The 20298-nt window shown below is 38.3% G+C and overlaps 1 protein-coding gene across 2 annotated transcripts in view; it reads left to right on the forward strand.

Annotated features, from left to right (window-relative positions):
- The window catches only part of pak1 (p21 protein (Cdc42/Rac)-activated kinase 1), a 53635-nt gene that overhangs the window by 7109 nt on the left and 26228 nt on the right, over positions 1-20298 (forward strand). For both annotated transcript variants that reach the window (XM_055028413.1, XM_055028414.1), the window contains exon 2: positions 6567-6617. The gene's annotated coding sequence lies outside the window, so the exon portion shown is untranslated. The remainder of the gene's footprint in view (positions 1-6566; positions 6618-20298) is intronic.

Raw genomic sequence — 20298 nt, forward strand, 5'->3', positions numbered from 1 at the left:
AGATACAAATATAATTAATTTGGATGCATCATCACCCTTGGCTGGAAACAATGATTATTTTGGCAATTGAGCATTGTATCAAGTAATTGAATTTAAAAAAATGGGCACATTTTGCAGATTTTTTTATTTTACCACTTAGGTTTATTTAATAAAGAATTAAAAATACATAAAAAGGTGCAGTAATTATTACGGTTCATTTTTTATATTAACTGATTAATAATTAGAATAAGGATTTCTTTTGCATAATTAGGACCAGGTGAAGCTAAAACTATGACTCTTGAGTTCTGGATAAAACATATTTATAGACAAAGCTGTTTTCCTCTTAATCTCAGATGTGAAATTTCTATATTTTTTTGTACAACTTTAGCTTGATTACTGCTTTGTCTGTTTCATTCAGCCATTTTGGCGTCACAGAGCTAGAACAGTATTTAATAATTTAGGTTTTAACGATGGTGGAGTCGTCTGCCTGAGTTTCTCTTTTACCAGAATTTCTGTTGCTTTTCTGTCAAATTCAGAACATTGGCCGTCAAATATCTAAATCAAATTTTTGTTCAATTTAAACAGAAGCTGTTGGATTAGACTTGAATAATAAACATAAAGGAATGCAGAGTCAAGGCATAAAGAGGGTTTATATTTTCTCACACCGTTCTTCTTTCGATCTGCCAGCTGCTTAAAGCTAAATTTTTCAGTGCTGATGTTTCGTGTTCACACCCTGCTGCCTTGCATCCCTCAAGATGTGCTGTAATTGTTTTTTTCTGCTTTGTCCATTTCATCGTCATCACATGACTTCATACTGTAAATGTTTTTTTTTTTTTGTGGGATAATGTAATCTGCAGAGAGCAACACGACTCTGTCCAGAGTAAACCACAGTTTAGCCAATGAAAGCACACAAGGTGAATGAGTTCATACCCAATCTGCACGAATCTAAACTCATGACTCCCCCTGCTGTGAAGACAACAGGTCATTTCAAGAGTTCATCCAGTCTGTTATAGACTGCATGAATTATTTCCTGCCAGTGTAATAAGTAAAAATAGTGTGTTTGAAGGCGATCAGATAGAGGGTTCGGTTGCACTTAAGCTAATAAATTTTTTTGAAATTTTTGTACCAACAGGTTGCATGTCAGTTGCTAATAGAGTTTTAAATGTTTGTCAAAGTAAAGCTTATCTAGATTGTTTTAAAAATATGTCTAATTGCAGTTTAGAACTATAAATACGGATATGACGCGGGGGTGAAGATGTTGAGGATAAAGCGGATGATCCAGGTGGTTGGGGGGTTGATGATGGTTTAATAATGAAAAAAGGACAGAAATCCAGGCAGCACAGAGGAGCAAAAGCTAGGAGCTGGTCTCTGGTAGCAACTGGTAAACAGTAATCAACCGGCAGCAGACACAAGACAACTAGATAGCTTAGACAATGACCTGACGGAGAACAAGAAAGACAGGTGGGTATAAATACAAAGGGGGGTAATCAAGGGAACTAGAGACAACTGGGATCAATCAAAGGTAGTCGGCACACTGAAACTCAACTGACACAGAAATTCTTACAAATACCCTGAAAGCCCATAAATAAGATTGATCTGACTTTAGTTTAAACGCCTCCCTGAGATAGTATTAACATTGAGTCTTCCTCCATCAGTAATAGCATCTACAATGAAGAGTGGTGAGTGCTTACAAAAGATCTGGTTAAGCTGAAAACTATACTATTCCTAATTTCTCATAGTAAAGCTTTTGTAATGAAGAAATACAAAACGGACCCTCCTTGTGTTTCTGGTTTTGCAATCAATTTGACACACCAGGGATATGCGCAAACAGCAGCGATGGACGACTAGGAGTTCATTTTTCCTTTGAAAAACAATCTGATGTGATGCCAGAAACAACTATTGTTGTGATAGAAGGAGTTAGCGTACCAAAGCTAAGTAAGACCTTTTGGTAAGGCACAGATATTAAAGCCTAAAATAGCATCTCAATGCTAAATATATAGCCGCAGCACAGACGGCTAATGTTATCATCCACATTTCTACAGAGGTTCCATAGATAATTGGGGATTACTGAAACACTGGAAAGATGAACGGATATAGTGACATTTTGCGACGGGCTGGAAAGGGGGTTTGATTTGAAAATAGTGGATTTTTTTATCGACCTAATAAATTTTGGAGTGTTACAAACAGCAATATTTTAGTTTGAAATAGTTTCAACTCAAAAGCCAGTCGTTTGATGAATGATCGTACTTCGTCCTCCACTGCAGGACTGAAACTGATGGTGATGAAGCAGAAACCTCCCCTTTGAACAAGGACATTCTCCAGATCCTGACGAGGTCAACATGTATCTGGGAAAGACAACCTTTTGCTTCGACTCTTAAGGAGCTTTTCAGATCTGCCACGGTCCAGTCGCATTCGGCCGGGTCGTTGGGGTCACGGATGTGTAGCACAGTCTTAATCCTGTGTGATGGAACCCTATAAAGCTTCTGGATTTATCACTACCTCTCCAGACCTGGTTGCTACAGCCACAGTTCACTTGGCCAGAACTGCCGTTCTTCCAACGGTTTCAGCCCACTAAATCTGATTCTAATCAGCTGCTTTTCTTTTTACACACTGTGGGAAATCAGTCTGTGACTCTGGTCGGATTCCCACACTTGTTCCTGGCTCTCGTCCAATCAGGAGGCTCCTCAGCTCACAAAACTGGCTTCTGTCTGTCTGTAAAACTTAATGCAGGTTACAGTCAGTTTTTTTAAACCAGTTTTACAGCAGCATCCACTTAACCGATCAGTCTTTATAATTATCTGAAGGTGCTATAAAAGTACTTTCACCAGCAGGTTGCTCTTTGTTACTGGTGCTGATATGATCCAACCTTTGGTCATAACTTGGAGCAGAACCAGCGCTTTCTTTCCAATGACTGCTGATTCTGGGGAGTGGCGGTCTTGGGTTTGGAGCAGCATGTTGTCTCTTACATTATCAGTTCAGCTTTCTGTTGATTCAGAACATTAAGCTAAACCAGTTAAATACATTTTGATGCTGACTGTTTTTATTAACGTAAATGTTACTTTGACTGGTCGATCAGCAGATTGATGAAAACAAAGTGGATGGAGCCGTACATTTTGGGTCCAGGTTCGGCTGTGTCAAGCAGAATAACGCTGTGTGTCAGTTTTACTCTCACTGGTTGTTTTCTGGGTTTCAGGGAAGGGGAGTTCCAGCACTGTGTATTCTGATATTTTCAAATACCAACATCATGATATCACTCGTACAGATACCACCCAGCACAAACCTTTCCAAGTATCCCAATACTGCAAGGCAGATGGTCTTTTCCTCTTTCCCATTTTGCTCCTCTTCTATTTTGTTTTAACATCCTCCTCTCCTTTCTGCTTTTTAATTCCATACATCACTGCTATACTGTATTCCTGCTGCTTTTCAACAATAACTTCTGTTTATTTTTCATTGAAATGTCTCTCTCCACTTCTTCAGGTTGACTTGTTTTTGTCGTGCATTTGTTTTTTTCTGTGCGTACAGGAACTGTATAAATCCTCCATATCACAATGAAACATGGGAAGTCTCTTTTTCTGACTGTTCTTCTCTTAATTATCAAATATGTGAGGTTTGTTATCAGTCGCTCCAGTACAGAAAAACGGCTGAGTTTAATTAAAATGTTTCTTTTTTCTTATTATTAATTTAATAATGCTGCACTAGTACAGCACACTTACATATCCAAGCAGCTTCACAAGCTTTGTCAAACATGTAAAAACTTACATTTGTTCAATCAATCAAGTTGATTGGTATAGCACATTTCATCAACACAGCAGTTCAAAGTGCTTTTGATCATAAAGACATAAAAAAAAATCACAAACATATTTGTTAAATATTACTTATGGTTATATAGTTTTATTTGTTAATTTTTAACACCTTGGATGGAGTAGCTTGTCAAGAAATAATCAATTTCCCCTTGATTATCCCCAATAAAGTATTCTGTATTGTGAATAGATGTGAAAACCAGTAACAGACATGACATATTGTGAAGTGCTGTTATTAAAATCATCACTGAACAACAAATATGTTGGATAAAGTCCCATTAATTATGGTTCAAAAGCAACTTTAAGCAGGTGGGTTTTAGTCTTTATTTAAAGGTGAAAAGTCAGTCCAATTAGAGGAGTATAACAACAAATGTAAATTAAATACATAAAAACTGAAGTTGCCAAACAGGTTGACCACGTTGGTCAAACCTGTCAAAAATAAACTGCAACAAACCTTTCAAATGGTTTAGAAAGTGGAATTAGGAATCCTAAATATAAAGTAAAATAAATAATAAAGTTTGATGCTCCTCAGAGCACAAAGCGTAGAATTAGACTGAATAGATCTGGCCCTATTGGTCGATCTAGAATTTTTTCAGTATCGGGATCAATACAGATATTTATATCGGTTTGGAGAAATGTTCTAATCATTTCACAAAAATTGTTGTAAATATTTGTTTTGAATGGGGGAAAATCAGTTTTTAACCATATTGCAACATAAAGATTCCTCATCTTTATGTTTGCGACAGTGCAACATTTTATGACTTACAAGACAACAGGTTTGCCTTGGTTAGCAGTGTTAAGTCAACAAAAAGCTCCGACTGCGTTCTGTCTATGGCCTCCGTTATTCAACAACCCCCAACATGAAAAAGTTTTTAACAGGGATGAAAAGAAAAGCGGAGAGAGACAAAGATAATGAGACAACAGAAAGTCAACCGAAAGCTAAGAAGAGGAAATACGACGAATCTTATTTAGCGCTTGGCTTCACTGTGACTACAGTTGGAGAAGAGGAAAGACCGGTGTGTTTGCTGTGTCTAAAAATGCTCGCAGCGGACAGCATGAAGCCAAATAAATTAGCGCGACACTTAAATACGTTACATGCCAATGACGCCGATGAGCCGCTAGAGTTTTTTCAGCGAAAACTTGCTGAATATTGCCAACAGTCATCCCGCTTTGTGAAGGCTACTTCAGTAAACCATCGAGCGCTGCTAGCATCATATAAGGTGGCGTACCAAATTACGCAGTGCAAAAAGCCCCACACCAGCAGAGGAGCTGATACTGCCTGCAGCAGTAGACATGGATTTATTTATTTTTAATTTTAGGCATTGATGCACTTAAAATCTTTTCTGTTGCAGACTTAAAACACGATTTAATAAAGTTATTCTTTGTAAGTTTGACCATATGTCTTTCTTTAATGTTAATGAAATGTTTCTTTAATGTTAATGAAAATGTTATGCAGAGATGGATAGTCACGGTGGGAAGTGGGGGGCGCGAATAGTTTTCTTCTTGCTAGGGGGGGCGTAACGGAAAATAATTGAGAAGCACTGCCTTAAGGGATGCTCACCTCACCTTTAACAAAACGTCATCGACACCTTTCTTCCCTTAAGCACTCTTAAATATAACCAGCCAAGAATGTCAGCTTAACCTCTGCATGACCCTAAAGTTAAAGTGTTTTATTGCACCATGACATAGGAAACAAACCATAATATGGATATAATAGATTAAGATAACTGTGTATTTGCAAGATGCCATTTTAATAGAGTGTTAGCAGTCATGTTGAGTTACATGTTACTCATGTCATCCAAGTACCTTTTCCATGCAAAAGAGACAATTTTGCACAGTAATACATCCTGTTGTGACTTTATCAATTGTAAGCACTGCTAATCCACCTCATTTGCTTTTGCCGCTTGTAATTTTTAACAGGATATACGGTTAGAAAGCCGGGCAGATGGAGGTTTCAGTCAAGGTTATGAACGTTGCCCATTGTGATTGATTTGGGATTAAAAAAAAAAAGGTTTGAAAAAATCTTGTTGCTATGGCTACGCATCATAGCAATTATCTGAAAGTTCAACAACAACAACAAAAAAATAAATCTGATGGCAACAGTCATTTAATCTATACAGCAAACAAAACCAGAGGGAATAATTGTTCAGGCAACGCTTCAACCAGCAAAACTGTAGAGAATATAGAAGTGTTAAGTTACATTTTACATGCCAAAGCAGTTCTTTGTTGTTTATTTTTTAGAACCAGTAGAAAATGAGAAGTAAAAGAAACCAGGTTGGGTTTTTTTTGTTGTTATTTTTCTTTTACCAAGTTTGAATAGCAAAGCAAAAGCAGCAACACTGCTAGCCTTACAGGTGGCAGCATATTGTGTGAGCCATTGGTGATTAGACTTTAAAAACACCTTAATAAGCCATAATCTAAAGCTGCTAAAGCAACCTTCTGTCTGTCTGTGTTACCGTCTTTGTGTGTGTTTTCTCGCAGTAAGGTGTGAATGTGTGGACAGCTGCAGGGCCGCCACTCGCCTCCTGCCCTTCTGTTGCCCTCTTAAACATGCTCCGTACACACAAATGCTCGACACTTACACGGCTTTGTTTGTTTATTTTGCTTTACCGTTTGATGTTGGGTAGATTATCTTTTCTCCCTAAGCTGCTGACCTACTCAAGACACCAACTTACTGTTGCTGTTAGACTGGAAATCAGAGCAATTTAATACATGTACAAACTGATGTAGCTGAACCTCAAAGGGCAGTGTATTTATGTTTTATCTTGTGTCTGTGTTTCTTTGCAGGCTGCGGTTGAACCTGTCTGCTGAGGAGTGACTCGGACTCAACGTTATCAGGTAAGTTTAAAAGGAACCTATTATGCAAAATTTTAAGTTTTTTTTATCTTTTATTTGTCTCTACTGCTTCTAAAAACAGCTCAAGTGCTTAAAAAACACCCAGTTGTTAAATGTTTTTTGGTGTCTGGAAAGCAATCACCATGCTGCCACCTAGCATCGAAACCTGAGCTCTAGCCCAGTTGGTCAGTTGTATGCACTGTATAATGGCTGCTGTAAAAGACAAGTGTTTTGTTGTTGACTTGTCATCCAGAAACCACTTGTTGCATTATTGCTGGTTGTGCAGGAGGCTCTACTAATGCTTTTCAAAGATGCACGTTTGTATAATTGTGCGAGTGTAAACATTGAGTTGGGGGTTGTGGCCAGTAGCAACTTATTTGGATTTAAAGTTATAACTAATAAAGCTCAAAATAGGCAGAACTGAGCAGACTAAACTGTAATTATCCAAGAATAATTTTGTGAAAAAATTGTAATGAACATATTATCTGTAGCCCATCCTAACTTAATCTGCTCAAGGAAGCATAATGGATAATAGATGTAAGTCTAAAGCCTGTCTGGGGGGCTTGGCAGTAAAAGATGGCTGTCTAAAGAGTTTGATGCTGTTCAGTAAGTGTAACAAATCATTGTGGTTGAATTCAGCCTGTGTGATTTATCATTGTCCATTTCAACATGGCATAAGCATCATCACAACGCGGCGTTTTTTGACACATGCCAGGTCTTTAACACACAGTCATGTTGAAATGCGCTGATTGGACACAGATCACTGAAGTTCACGCATGTCAATTACAGCATCTGGCTTCTTCTGGTGCAGAATTCTGACACATCTCAGAGGTGTCAGAGATCTGTTAATGACGAAAGTCGGACTAAATGAACTATAACATGAAAACTATTGGATTCTGTATCACTTACGGAAGTGGCACAATTTGAATTGTTTGGGTGAAAAGATCACAGTTGGATGGTTTAGCTCGTAATATACTTTAATGCAGGTCCAGTTAGTTGGGTGTGTTCAAAGGTTACAGAAAAATCACTCTTTTTCTTAAACATACATCTTTTGTTTTAATCACTGTAACATTTACTGACTGGTGTTTCAGCTGCTTTCTGTGCATATCCCTTTCCATGACACAGAGCTATCTAAAGATTGCAGATTACTGGAAGCGGAAATCATTTTAAAGGGCCAGAAACCTTTCAGTTAGATAAACAAAATAATATTCCTTTTTTATGGTGAGAGTTTTGGAAGCCGTGTGAATCACAATTTGTTGGTTTTCAACAGTGGCTGTGCAGCCACATAGCTCGCTGAGGGTGTGGCATGTATAAAATCAGACTGTAGGACCTTCTGTTTGTTAACTCAGCAACAAATTTAAAAGATCAACACAAAGATGTGTTTTAAAAATGTTAATTTGCAAAAGATCTAGTAGAATCATACTTAAACTTGTCTAATAATTTGTTAGTTATCAAACATATATGTTGTTGCAATGCTTTGTGATGACTATTAGTTTTATTTTATTACATTTCCCAGTCAGCCATTGAATGAAGCACAGGTTTAGCTGACTTCTTGCACATGAGCGGACGACCAGACTTTAGAGAGGGGAAAAGATTGTTCACTTTCTGTAAGTGAGCTGTAATGTAACTCTGCCTATCTGACTTGATGTTTCCCAGCATGCATTGCTGCCTCCATTATTCATGGCTGTGCTGGGGGGTGGAGTTTGACAGCTGGTGGATCGGTGATGAAGCCAGACCCTCAGCATACCTGTGTGTGTGTGTGTGTGTGTGTGTGTGTGTGTGTGTGTGTGTGTGTGTGTGTGTGTGTGTGTGTGTGTGTGTGGAGGCTGGCGGGGGATGGAGCAGAGTTTCTACACACTGGGGAATTGCCATGTATTTTTTAAATGTTTTTACTGCTTTCATTCCTTCATTTTTGTTTGAGCTTTATGCATATATCTCTACATGAAAATATATAACCGAGATGTTTGTTTCAGATAGAAAACAATCTAAAAAAAAAAAAAACAGTATATTTTGAGAATGTTTTTTTTTTCTTTCTTTATCTGTTTTTATAAAATTTTAATAAAACATTGCATTTCAAAAATTACTTAAACCCTTCCTAATAATTATTTACTGCATAATTGAAGTGTGCAGGCAACGCTGTACCATCATATCACCAGCATGTCCGACACCTTGTGTGATGCAGCATAGCTTCAGGGAAAGTATTCTCATTATTAAATTATTTCATGAAGTTAATTTGTAGTTTTGAATACATTTACACATGGCCAAATATGCAAATTAGGTGATGATGTGATCTTGTGAGTTTTAGCACAGCTAACAGCTGCTTTCCTTGCTGAAGAGCAGTCCAGACTGCCAAGTCAGCAGGTGCGTTTCCAGTAGAAATGTGCGCAAAACTTTATTTCACTAATTCCACTAATGTTGAGAAAACTCAATTTCTCAATTGAGGTATTTCAGTTAAATTAGAAATACAACTAAGAATAATTTTGTTAATACGATAAGTCATTAAAAACATGCCACGCCATCATCCTCCTACCACTTCCTGTCGTCATCTATGTCGATTTTGCCAGCAGTAACATCCTGCTGTTGGTCATGTGACTCATGTGATGTGAAAAAAAGTGTTTCCATTGCAGGTTAACAAAATGCAATAAATTTGATATGGTGGAAAAATTACCTCATCCTAGCACTACGACTTTTTATCAAAAAATGCCAGCTTTTCTTTTTTTAAATTGGCATGTTTCCATTGAGCAGCTACTAAAGTGTGAAAATGAGGGAATTTTTATCCGGTTTTCTTTACAGCACTACAAACTTTCCACTGGTCTGTGGAAATACGACAGCTGAGCAAGTATTGCATCACAGCAGTCAGTTGTGATTTGACACATTGTGCAGCTCTAATTTGTGGTAGTTTATGTTTTTACTTTGCTTGCTTTGTGCTTTTATCTTCCTCTGAGCCCCACTTACCCCTTTCCTCGCCTTTCCCCCCGTCTCTCTCTCATTTCTTCCTCCTGTCTCTCGCTGTTGCTGCTCCACTCTGTCTCCATTATGCTTTTCTCCTCTTTTGGACCCTTTTTTGTCTCTGCCTTCTTTTCACAGTCCGTCTCTGTCGGACCATTAACAATGGTCAGATTCCTGCTTCATTCTTCTTTTCAGTTTTTAGCTTCCTCCCAGATTAAACAGACTGATGCTTGTGTCTTTTTTACAACTTCTTTTCTCATCTTTTGCTCCAGTAGGAGGAGTTGACTACCTTGAAAGTTCTTCTACATGTTCTCCAATAATAACGTGGTGGTAAAACTCTTGAGAATGATAATAATGGTTGGACTCATGCAGGTATTCATTGACCAGACTGTAAAAACCTTTCTTCCCTTTTAGCACAGGAACACTAAACGTGGTAAATCAATCGTAGCCTCTAAGTGCCTGCGTCCCATAAACTTTATAAATCATCCATTATGTTTATGACTCACATTATGCTTTCTGATTGCTCTCTGTGTGTTCCTCTCAGCCATGACGGCACATCAGCTGCAGTTTACATCTATGTTATTGATTTCATTTCTGGTTGAAGAGTTCTTAAACTCATAAATTCATCGGACGCTGGGTCTGCCGCTTAAAGCACCGCATTGCACCATGGGAATGCAACAAACGTCGCTATTCTCGCCTCACTTTTCTAATTTTCCACCATGATGTCCAGATTTGAGTTGGTGTATCATTTTTGAGTGCCTCCTTTTTACAGGTGACCCTCTGGTATTTGCAGGTGGTTACAAATGGTTGACACCTATGAAGCCACCTTAGCACCACCGGGGTTCAACCAATTGGCACCAATGAAAATGAAAAGTGCTTCTCGATTGGCTGCTTGGGAAATGCCAGCCAGCAGCGAGTCAAGTAGCGTTGTCCCTAATTATTTCAGCTTCACCAAATAAAATTCTCTTTCAAATATTTTAGATATGAAGTATGAAAAAATCTGCAAATAAGCAATTTTTTACAAAAAATTAGCAAACAATGTGTATGATAAAATTATTTCTTACATAAATTCATAGATAAAAAATAAGTGGTTTAAAAAAATCATATTTTCTTTTCTTTCTTTATTTATTTGTTTGATCTGTGTGTATTTTTATGTAGTTGAAGGGTGTTTTCACACCTCATAGCCTCGTAAACTATGAGGCTTACGAGGTCATCTATCATCGATTTGATAGATGACCAAAATTGCAACATTTGTTACATATTGATCTGGTATGATTCACATTCACACTGAAAACCATTTGAGGAACCTGTTCCCCTCCTCGCCAGCTGGGGGCGCTGCACCCAGAACAACTGAAGAAAACATTGAATGCAACTTTCAAAATGTAAACAAAAACGGAGTAGCATCAGATTTTAGCGATTGCAGGATTTCTTTTTGTCTTTGGTAAAAGTCCAAGAGCCATTTCTCCTGTTAGACCTGCGCTTTTGTTTTGCTTGTGTTACCCAGAATGCTCTGTGCTATAGTCCAGTTCCTGCTTTTGGAGCGTTCTCCGGCCCGTTTGGCGTTCACATTTGTATTCGAACCGCACTAAAATTCACTTCAACCAATCCGAGACCAGAGTTTTTAGGTGGATCAGGGTTCGCTTTCTTAGTCCACATCATGGTTCGATTACGCATTCACACCTCCCCAAACAAACCGGATTTCTAGACAAATGGACTGGAGTTGGTTTAAAGCAGACCTAAACAGGTCTGATGTGAATGCGCCCTAAATCCCTGGATTATGAAGCAGTTTCAATGTCGGTTTAATCCCATCTTCTATTTCAGTCAGATGGTAGCTCCAGCTCCTCATCACAAGCGTCCCATATTTTCTTGAGTTCTTGTAGTTCATTTCTAGGAACTGCTTTCATTCATAGGTCTTAAACAACTCATATAATGTCTTTTCTAATTCAGCAAGCGGACATGTTAAAACCTCAGAAACTTGAACACTCATCAGTCAGACGGCTCTTTGTCTGTTTTGCTACTTGAGTAGACTTACAGGATGTCCAGACCTGGTACAGGTGGGGGTCTTAATGTGACCTGGTAGTCCGCGTCTGTATTGATTACGCAGAGCTGTATGTCAGTGTGTGTTGTAGCCTTATTGGATTTTGTTGTGTATCAGTGTTGTTGCGTTTATCTTTTACAGATCAATATGTTGCTGCTGCTTAGTGACCTTTATTTCACATTTTATCTTTTTGTTTGTTTTCCTTTGTTGTTTCAAATCATCCTCTTGCCCTTTTGAATTTTTTTATGATGAAACTATTTCCGTCTGAGCTGAACATGGTTCTGTAGACAATCTCATTTTCTGAACCAAGTTATTAGTTTTTTTTTATTTGTAACAAAAGGCCTTCAGAACCTGAATGTTTCATGGCTCAGTTTGCGGTTTGATTGGTTTTTGATTCGCAGACGGAGACAACATGATTCAGAAAGCACTCTTGAGGTTTTTGTATTTGTGCTTCACACAAGCTAAACAAAACATACTCAAACCGTCTCCTATTAATGCAAGTTCTTTTTTATTAATATTTTTCTACATCTTTGTTTGGATTAATTAAAATGTAATCATGTCATAAAACTTATATTAATAAAATTGAGGCTCAGACATAGTCTACTTTAATCAAACTCCATTTTATTTGTCTCAACGATTTTTATAAATCTGCAGGCTGGAAACTTATTTTCTCTTTCTGAGAAAAGAAGTAGAATTAAAGCAAAGTTTGCAGGAGACAAAAACAACACACACAACAGATTTATTTTATTGAAGTTTAAGTCTACTGTAGATTCATCACTTGTGTGATGAATTTTTAAAGGTAGCTTTATTTATTGTTACTGTTAAACTAAAATATCCAGCATGGGAAAGTGACTTAGCTATATGAGCAATTAAAACGGCTTTTGCTTCTCTCTCAGATTATTTGCGACGCTGACAACCAGCGCATACATTTACATGCAGCAGTGCTGCCAGCCGGCTCCAATGCAGTCATGACGATGCTGGGAGGATTCATCTGGCTGTGATTTATGAACAACCTGCTTTCCATCCCGAGCAGCAGCCGGCTCTGAATCATTGACTGAAATGATCAAACAACTACGCTGAGCAAGAGGAGATCCTCTAAATCATCTCAGTGAACCAAATTGATTTTCCTCTTTTTAATAATCTACACAGATTCCTTGGAATGGGCGCACGCTGTGGCTGCAGTTGTCCCCTGAAGGCGATAAGCTGAGGCGGGGCTGTACAGATGGCTGTATGGAGCAGGATCTGTGTGTGTGTGTGTGTGTGTGTGTGTGGGAGGGGGGGTTTGGGGTGTGGTTTTGGGATAGGCTCCATCTCCTACAATAACCCATATAATCAATGTGTTACACACACAAAGCTGCAGATAATAATCACATTGTTTGCATTATCTTACGAGTTTGCAAAGTGAAATCCGATCTTTGTGTGGCTGCACCAATCCCGCCAATTTAGGCAGAATTATAATATGGATTATTCAGATTGAATTTCAGACAACTGCTTGATGCTAAATCATAAAACTCTTGTAATGTCACTAATTATATATTATTTTTAAACTTTTTGTCATCAAAACCATTTTTTTCACCTCAGTCACATTTTGCAAATGATGGTTTGATGTGCACAGAAGCTTGAATCATCGCTCCATCACTCAGTATTTAACATCCCGTCGCTTTTGTCCATCGTTGGTTGTCGTCTTGGGTGAACATTGGAAAAATCACATCCTTAATCACTGCCAAGAGCTCTGAATGCTCTCCGATTCCTGGCATCCATCCCAGCACCATTAATCTGAGTTAGCAGGTTGGAGTAGCAAGAATTGATTTAAGTTGGAATAATTTAAGATGTTCTGATCTGCTTGACTCAACATTTTATGTTCCTTTCCAAATTATCAGCAATTCTTGAGAACATTAGTGAAATGGTAGTTTTGCTTAAATTCTTTATATTTTGCATCCAAGCTAAAAAAACAAACAAACACTGGTCCACCTACAACTCTCTGTGTCCATTTGTTTGAAGTGAATTCTGGTGCCATTTGAATGCAAAAGCAGAAAAGCAGGGATTGGAGTACATTGCAGGGCATTCTGGGTAAAAGTAACAGAAACAAATGTGAGTCCAGCGCTAGCGGGAGGATTATTCGTGCTCTTTAGCCAAAGGTAAAAGATGAAATCCTGCAAACGCTAAAATCTGACGCCACTTCAATGTTGTTTACATTTTCTGAAGAAGGGAGCTTCAGAAAATGTAATTGTTATTGTCTGCAGAGGTTTTTATGTTGTTTCCTTCAGTGGTTCTTGGTGCCGCTCCTCCACAGACAAGGAGGGGAACAGCTTTTTCAAAAAGTTTTGTTCAATTGACAGTGCACCTGAAAATGTAGCAAATGTTGGAATTTTGCAGGACTATCAAGTGTGAAAACACCCTAAGGCCTTGAAATGTTGCTTTTTTGAGACATTTATGTTTACTTCATGTTGTCAGGCAGGTTCAATTGAAGTAATATATTGTTTGGAAACAAGGTTTTGGTGTGGCTGCTGAAACTGCATTCTGATTCAGCTCATCTTTGGGTAATTTTACAACTATATTGGTCTGAAACCTCTCAACTGTAACCAAAACAGAAAACAAAAACCCCCAGAAGAAATCTGACACGACTTCGAGCGAAGCAGGAACACGGCTGACTGAGGTTTAAAATTAGAGTGAAACAGACATCTAACAGATTCCCCTTTGTCTGTACCTGAGCTGTAGCATTACACCAAACGCCTGAACTATTGAAGTGTGGAGCGTTTGTATTTGTCATGCTGTGGGAACAAAGATATATGTGTGTGTGTGTGTGTGGACATGCCCCCCACCATCACACAGTCTGTTCCTCAATCACGCAGCCTCTCTTTCCTTTCTCTCTTCTCTACCTATATTTAAATTAATTTTGTTTTAATTTAGTTTCTGTCACTTTCCTCATCCCACCTTCCTCTCAACACCATCCCTCTCTCCTCACACTTTCCTGTTCTCTCTTTCTTTTTTGTGTATTTTTTGTCTGATGTTTGGCCATGTCCTCCCCTTCAAAATCACCATCTGCCTTCCTGTTTCTCTCCCTCCCACACAAACACTCACACACTTTTGCCACATGACAAAAGACGTTCTATTTTTGCCCCCCGAACAGCTTTTTTCTGATGTGGTCGTTAACTAATTAAAGTTCTGCATGTGTTGGCTGGGTGGATCAGCTGTGAAAACGGCTCACAAAGTTTTATCACTTATGCTTCGTCTGGGATTGGATTCAAACTGTGGATTAATTCATTTTATGAGGTCAAGTGAGTTTCTGAAGCGGCAACACAGCGACGAGTGACTGAAGGTGATTATTTCGGCTTATATACTTTTATGAGTGTGACTGAACTCTTCATCCACTGCTGCCCTATGCCAGATTTGTTTATTCACAGGATAAAGACTTTTTAAGTGCATCCTTAAAAAGTAATGTCCTATAATGACTTAAATTCATAAAACAAAATGTAAGTCTGCCTTATATATGTTAATTATGGGTCTTAAATTTAGTCATAGACTTTTCTGTCAGATTTGAGCCACACTTAAACATCTTCATTGCGTTCTGTGACTTGAGACAGTTGTGGCCACTGCTAACTAGCTGCTAAAATAACGTTGTAGCTAGCTAGCGTTGTTTGCATTTATCATGGGAGACGTACTGGACACAAGACGTCTCCCATGATAGCAACAAAATCATCACCACTTGGGGTGAAACCCAAGAAATGGGGTTTCACGATGGCAACAAAATATAGAAATTTACTTATTTTTCAGAGCATGTGTGCTTATGCCTACTTTCAATTCATGTATCTGATATTAAGTCCTTAAAATGTCTTAAATTCATGAAACTAAATGTAAGTTTACCTTACATATCTTAACTACAGGTTTTAAAATTTGTCATGTAGGGACTTTTCTGTAAATTTGAGTCGTACTTGAACATCTTTACTGCATTCTGTCATGAGGCGGTTGTGGCTACTGCTAACTTATATGCCCCTTATATACCCTTGCTAGCTAGCTAGCTTTTTGTCCATCTGTCATGAACTCGACACACAGTGAGTGACAAAATCATCGCCACCTGGGGTGAAACCCAACAGATGGGACACGACAACAACAAAATATTAACATTTTCCAACTCATATTTCAGTCGATGTATGCTTATGCATGCTTTCAATTCATGAATTGATGCCCAGTAAAAAAGTTCAGCCTTAAATGTGTTAATCAAAGGTTTTATATTTTTTTCTGGCTGGACTATTAGTGTTATATTCGTAGTTTCTGTTTTTATTTATTTTTTTCTCATGGCACTTTCTGTCGGGCAAAAATTTGAGACATCTTCTCTGCATTCTGTGACTCAATGCGGTTGCAGCTAGCGCTAACTAGCTGCTAGTATACAGAGCCATCTTGTTTTGCATCTCATGGATGATGGGTGACACACAAGGATCTAATATTAAAGCCCTAACAATGTTGTAAATTCATAAAACAAAATTTGCTTAGATTTAGTTCTATGAATTTACATTTTGTGTCATAAATTCATAAAACAAAAGGCAAGTTGGCCTTAAATATGTCAATCAGGCCTGGAGTTTGGATTTTCTCCTGCAGAGTTTTTCTTTCAGGCAAAAATTTAAGTCACAGGCAGACATCATCATTGTGTTCTGTTACTTGAGGCAGTTAAGGCTACCGCTAACTAGCTGCTAATACGCCTTTGCTAACTAGCTAGCGTCTGTTTTGCATCTATCGTGTGTGATGGGGTTAAGATGGGTTAAAACTGTAGAGAGCCAATATTCAGGGTGAGAAACTCCAGAAATTTTGCCTGTTTTAGTTTAAATTTCTGCTTAATTATAATACAGCAGGAACTGCCAAGCATCCTCTATATTTACAGTTCTTTTTTTTTTTTTTAAGGTGTCATTAAAAAGGTCTTAAAATGTCCAGAATTTGACTTACGGAAACTTTCTGGCTTAAACCTCTCAAGCTTTTGCTGATATTTGTTGTATGCAATATTTTTATTGTTAGGATAAAATGATGAAGTAGCTTCCTAGAGGAACTGCACCAACATAGGAACGGACTTGTTTCTCAGTGGATGTATGCTTATGCATGCTTTCAAATGTGGTCTGTAAATTATGTTAAAATATACGTTTGAAGTCTGCGCCCTCGGGTTTGAGTCTGCAGACAAACGAGACGGTTTCATTTCTCGTTCTGTCATCAGGGCTTCAGTCACTGGATGAAATGAGATGCAGGGAGATGGTTCGGTCTCCTGCTTCAGTAGTTTCTATTTTTGTTGCTTTATCTGTTCAGAAAGAAAGCTGCATTAAACCTCCATTTGTCCTCAACTATTCCCTCTTAGTCTATGTTCTGTTTATGGCTTGTATTTATGTCACCTGACAAATCGAGTCTGTCAGCACCAGCTAGCGGCTCTGCTGGATCCGGTTGCCAGGAGGTGCATTGCTCCCTTTGGCTGTGAGGGAACCAGACCCCCTGCTGGGTCTGCCAGCGCAGCTTTCCTAAAAGTCTGGAGTTCAAAAATGAGGTTTTTATTACTTCAATGCAAACGTTTCAGCTGCTAACAAAAATTGACTGTGTAAAAACCAAGACATTTCTTGTTATCTGAATGAAACCTAAACCATGAAGGTAAGTAAAAATATGTAGATCCTGGATTTTTTGTCTGTTACAGGCGAAAGCCGCCAGTGAGTCGCTAAAAGGCTGATTAAGCAAATAATTTTTTTAATATTGATTAAAAACTGGAGGACTTTTCACTTATAACCATGTTATGAGTGAGAAAATCTGCCATACCATTTTTTTTTATCAATATTCAAGAAATATTGACTTTAAAAGCTCAACATGAAGCTTAAAAGTTACTTGTTAGTTTTGTCTTATTCCAAATGTATTTGGATATTTTCACTAGAAACTCAACACTTGGCAACATTTCAGCTGCTTATTTTTGACAGTTCCTTTATGTGCATTAATGTGCACAGTGGAAACCTTCTTAGCTTTACCACAGAAGCTAACATCAACCAACATCCTCTTGGGATTTCAGCCAATCAGCACCAAGCAAAATAAATGGGGCTACAGAGCAAACGCCAGCTTCTTTTGAATATTAAGCGCTAAGAAATGTAAAAATTTTTGCGATCAGTCTCGTTGAATCATGTTTTTTGGGGATGATGTCTCTCTCTCCTTTAAATGACCAAGCAGCTGAACCCTTCAGATTCTCATCTCTGAGTTTAGGGCTTGACTTTGACTGGGCCGTTCTGATATATGGACATGCTTCCATTTAAAACATTTTAGCGTTTATCTTCTTTTCTCATTTTTCTTTTCTTTCTTACTGTTTTCTTTTTTTTTTCTCTCTTTTTTCATCCTTTCTGTTTTTCTTTTTTTCCTTTCACTTGCATGGCCAATTGTTCCATTGCTAAAATTATGTGCTGCTTTGTGCGACTCAACTGTATAAATCTGGGGGATTCACGTAATAAATGATCCCCACAGCATAATGTATTAGTTCTGAGTCTGACTCCTCGGAGTCCAGATTAGGTCATCTGAAGAGGGATGAATTGGGATTAATGGGTTTTCCCGCCCAGATCACCTTTGTAACTCAGAATTGGTCAGATTTGACAGCTCAGAGAGTCTCTGTAATCATCTCTGCAGGGATCCTGATCTAACGCAGGATATCATCTAACTGTGGTGCCTCCTCATCACTAACACATGCCGTGTTTCTGTGTGTGTGTGTGTGTGTGTGTGTGTGTGTGTGTGGGGGTGTGTGTGTGCGCGTGCGTGTGTGTGTGTGTTTCTGCAGGAGGAATCTGTCATTTTCCTGAGCAAATCAAAGCTTTTACTCACCACGTTTAGACTGTCAGAAAATGTTTTTTTGCTTTAGATTTGTTGCTTTTTAATCTTAAACTTGAGATGATTTCATCACCTGAGCAGGTTGAAAAGTTTTGTGCTGCTTCCTTTTCCCTCTCTTTGCGTTTAATGATAATATGACCTTAATAGCTTAGTGGCAAGATGCAGAAAGCTAAAACATTTTTCTCAAGCTAACGCATTTGTTTCCTGCTTTGTTGGAAACAAAAGCTGAGAAAATTTAAATGTCTTCTTTTTCATGAATTTGTGCAAAGTTTGAGTGACTTGAGTAAAGTCATATTTGGTCAGTTAGAATATATACGTTGCAGTGAGGCTTACTTTTCTACAACACAATATTTGACTCAGAATAAGGAAAAAATAAATAGGAGAATAAAGTCATGATATTAGAAAATATTTGAAAAAGATTAAAGTTGGAATATTACCAGAACAAAGTTATAATAATACAAGAATAAAGTCATAATATTACCAGAATTATGTTGGAACATAAGAAGAAAGAACATAAGAAGAAAGACGTAGTAATTTTACGGGAACACAAAATACAGCCAATAATTAAAATCAGGAATGTTGAGCATCTTATTAAGTTATACTTTAATATCGGTTTTGAAAATAACGAAATTAGCTTGAAATTTGATAGAGTTGTGTGAACCGCTATCTGTGTTTAAGAAACAAACTCGCCAAGCTTATCGAAACTCGTTTTCCTCATCAAAAAGACTGATGACTCTTTTCTGCTCATAATGCATCTTTATTCTGAAAATATTCAGACTGTTCTTCTACGGAAAAATAAGCAAATTATTGAATACTTCCTCCCAGGTTCCTTTTTCCCATCAATACCGATCGCATCTGTGATTATGAATAGATTTAAACAGAAGTATTTTGTTAAATATCTTCTAATTTCTTTAGAATCAAAGTTGAAACATGTCTGTAGCGTCTGTCTTAGAAATAAGATCAAATTATTAGGATTTTTAATAAGACGGGATCTCTGCTGCAGGTTGGGGAATCCTTTCAGATCAATAGATGTGACCTTGTATTCAGTGGTGTGTGTGTGTGTGTGTGTGTGTGTGTGTGTGTGTGTGTGTGTGTGTGTGTGTGTGTGTGTGTGTGTGTGTGTGTGTGTGTGTGTGTGTGTGTGTGTGTGTGTTGTGTAGCAGACAGTATGGGATTGTTTGGAAACGGGTTCTGTTGAAACTGGCAGGAGTGTTTGAAATTTGAGACATCTGCTGTCTCCCTCTGTGTGTAAAGCAGACAATAAAGACTCCCTCACTTCCTTCTAAACAGCGACTGTTTGTATGCGAGATGGCTACAAACACTCTCTCTCACACCCCCTCTAAGTGCTTACTGCCCTTCGTGTGCAGGTGACGTTCCCCCTCTGGGGTTGTGGTGCCGGATTAAAAGACCCAAATGGTTCTGGGATGGTTGGATGCGTTTGTGGACTTTTACTGCTTCCACGTGTGACTCACCTTCTGACACCAAGCTGATGTCACCGTCTGCAGGAGGCAGGACGGGTTAAAGGTCCACATGGTTTCAGTCTCACTCCTGGACTGAGGCTCTGAGGAGGTTCAGCGTTTTTCTTTTCCTACTGAAAAACTTCTTAATTTGTTGCTTGCTTTTATTGTTGGGGTTAAAAACTGAGCTCTACACTTAAATAAGGTAAGATCTAGAAGCCTGTTGATGCTGATGAGTATTATTTTTTTTGTTGTATTTCAGATGCAGGTTTCTTCATTAGATATTGGGTTGAGGTGTGCCGATCAATCGGCCACCCATCAAAATCTGCCGATTTCCGTGAAAAAGTGTACGATCGTTGATCGCCGATCACTGTCTCTTGTTGCCGATCACCAAAACCGATCCCGTGAATTT

The sequence above is a fragment of the Poeciliopsis prolifica genome, unplaced genomic scaffold (genome assembly GCF_027474105.1).
Source record: "Poeciliopsis prolifica strain line A6 unplaced genomic scaffold, Auburn_PproV2 SCAFFOLD004, whole genome shotgun sequence".
Taxonomy (NCBI): Eukaryota; Metazoa; Chordata; class Actinopteri; order Cyprinodontiformes; family Poeciliidae; genus Poeciliopsis; species Poeciliopsis prolifica.